Source organism: Cnephaeus nilssonii (assembly GCF_951640355.1).
Source record: "Cnephaeus nilssonii genome assembly, chromosome: 7".
NCBI lineage: Eukaryota > Metazoa > Chordata > Mammalia > Chiroptera > Vespertilionidae > Cnephaeus > Cnephaeus nilssonii.
Genome location: NC_137078.1, coordinates 84309611 through 84312887, shown reverse-complemented (window position 1 = coordinate 84312887; position 3277 = coordinate 84309611).

Sequence of the window (3277 nt, the reverse complement as noted above, 5' to 3'; positions counted from 1 at the left end):
GAGCGGTTAGGAGCCAGTGGTCCCAGATTGCTAGGGGGATGTCCAACTGCCGGTTTATGCCTGATCCATAAACCGGCAGTTGGACATCCCCTGAGGGGTCCTGGATTGGAGAAGTTGCAGGCCAGGCTGAGGGGACACCCCCCCCTCTCTAGTATTGGTCATAAAATTACATAGGTTTCAAATATTCAATTATGGCCTAGCCAGCATGGTTCAGTGATTGAGCATCGACCTATAAACCAGGAAGTCACAGTTTGATTCCCCGTTAGGGCACATGCCTGGGTTGTGGGCTCGGTCCAACCTGCAGGAGGCAGCCAATCAATCATTCCTTCTCATCATTGATGTTTCTATCTCTCTCTTCCTTTCCCTTCCTCTCTGAAATCAATAAAAACATATTTTTTAAATAACACTCTGGCTATTATGTCAGAAATAGACTGAGTGGGGCAAGGATAGAAGCATAGTCACCTCCCTGGTGGCTGTTTACAGTAGTAAACCTGAAAAATAGAAAATGGGGGCTCAGACAAAAGTATCAGGAGGCATCTATGAAGGTGGTAAGAAGAGGCTGGATTCTGGATTTTTAAAAAAGTATATTCTTATTGATTTCAGAGAGGAAGAAAGAAATAGAAACATCAATGATGAGAGAGAATTATTGATTGGTTGTCTCCTGCAGGCCCTGATCAAGCCTGAAACCTGGAGTGGGAATCGAACCATGACCTCCTGCTTAATAGATCAGTGCTCAACCACTGAGCCACACTAGCCCGGCTGGATTCTGGAATATTTTTTAAAGGTGGAGTTAATAGGATTTACTAAATAAAGGAATGGGGTGGGTAGGAGGCAGTGAAAGAAAAGGGAGGAATAAAAGAAGATAGCAGACCAAGGTGGTGGTCGTGGTAATAAGATACTTTGGGTTTAGGCAAGAAAGAGTAAGAAATCATGTGTCTTATCTGTAGAGAATTTTTAAGTCATAATAAAAAGGACTAATGCTGGTCTGCTGTTTATTATGATTTGCACTAGCAATTTTTAATAATATCTAAAAAGATATTATTATCCCTTCCCACTGTCTGTTCTACCCTCCACCCCCAACCTTGGTTTACAACTTAGATGACTTGAGGATTTGGAGGCCTGAGTACTGGAAAGTTGTCCTCATTTTGTTGCAGAAGGTTATAGATGAGGAAGAGGGGGGATAGGGGAGGGAGAGATTAGGAGTTCAGTTTGAATTTTAAATTTGAGATGTTGACTCATCATTTTAGCAGATTCAAGCATATCGGTGACTAGACAGAGAAGTAAGTCTGGAGCTCAAGGAAGAGGCCTGGGCTAGAAATGTAAATTTGGAAGTTGCTTGCATACAAGTGGTATTTAAATTATGCGATTGGATGAGATTAAGAAGGGAGTAAACGCAGATAGAGAAGAAAATAGAACAAACTTAAGCCTTGGAGCATTCCTACATTAAGAGGTCTGAGAGAAGGGAAGGACCCACAAAATGGCAGGTAGATGATGTGGGATCCTGGAAACCAAGAGAAGAAAGTGTATCAAGGAGGAGTGGGCATATGTGACAAACCAGAGGAACAATGAAAAGTAACCACGAAATTTAACCAAGTTGAGGTCATCGGTGACCTTCACCAGAGCAGTTTTAGTGGAATGCCAGGGACAAAAGTCAGATTAGAGTAGGATTAAAACAGAATGAGAGGAGAGAAGTTAGAGGTAGTGAACAGACACAACTCTTTGGAAGAGACTGGCTTCGAAGAAGCTGTAACTGGTGGAAAGTTTCTCTTAAGATGGGAGAAATAGCAGGATGTGAACTGGTGAGAATGATCCAGGAGTGAGCACAAGCTGATGATGCAGGAGAGAGAGGAAGAACACTGGAGCAACGTCCTTGGGCAATGTCCAGAGGAGAGATTGACTCTAGACAGGAACAAAGAAAGTTCATCTATGTCGCTATGGGAAGCATGCATGTGGGTGCAGATTTTGAGACTGCCGTTGTCTCCAGACCATTTCTTTAACAAATCTCCATCTGAAGTCAAAACACATGGGCCAAAGTCTTATGTTCAAATAGAGCAAAATGTTCAGCACTTAGCAAGTGCTCAATAAATGAGAGCTATGATAAAATTATTCCTAGCTCTTTATTTTCAACAGGCTCAAGACTGTACCTATGGGCTACTGCCTTATCTCTCTCTTCCCCTTCACAGGAAAAGTACTTGAAACAGTTATCTACATAAAGGTTCTACTTGTTTATATTATTAAAAATTTTATTGATTGATGAGAGAGAGAAACATTGATTTGTTGTTCCACTCATTTATGCATTAATTGGTTGATTCTTTCTTTAAAAATATATTTTATTGATTTTTTTACAGAGAGGAAGGGAGAAGAATAGAGAGTTAGAAACATCCATCAGCTGCCTCCTGCACACCTCCCACTGGGGATGTGCCTGCAACCAAGGTACATGCCCTTGACCGGAATCGAACCTGGGACCCTTCAGTCCGCAGGCCGACGCTCTATCCACTGAGCCAAACCGGTTAGGACAATTGGTTGATTCTTACATGATGCTCCAACTGAGTTACCTGGCCAGGGCCCATCTTTGTCTTTTATTCATTCTTCAGGCATTGAAATCTTGCTTTGCTCTTATCATTCCAACCAAAAATCTCTCAATGCTAAATCCAGTAAACATGGCTCAGTCCTCATTCTCCCTGATCTCTCATTTGATGCTGATCACTATGTCCTACTTGAAACTTTCTTTTTTCCTTGCTTCCAGTGATACCACCTCTTGAGTCAAGGGGTGCACCTTCTAGTCCTCGACTCACTCCTTCCTCACCTCCTTCCTGGGCTTACCTGGTATATCCATTGTCTGTGTAATGGGCATTGGTGGCTTTTGCATATGCAAGCTCCACTCCCCCTTCAATTGCAAAGAGAGGCTCCATTTTCCTGTGGGGATCCATCCTTCCACCTACCTTGGTTCAGATGACACCGACCTCATTCCCAACACAGGAGTACACTTATGACCCAGGCCTGGCCAAACTGTCATGGCTCAGGAAATGTCTAATGATCCAATAGGATCCATTGAGCATCACACCTAGGACTTTTGCTGGAACTGTTGAGAAAGTCTGCATTCTTCCTATGGACTTTGCTAGACTGTTAGGATATAAGTCTGGCTCTGCTTATTGTCATCTTTGCTGCCTTGTAGGAAGAGCCTTCCTGAGAAGAACAGGAAACTGAAGCCAAGATATGGCGACCTGAGGACACTGAGGCCATGGTTCTAGCCATTCCCCAAAGCCAGTCCTCCTGA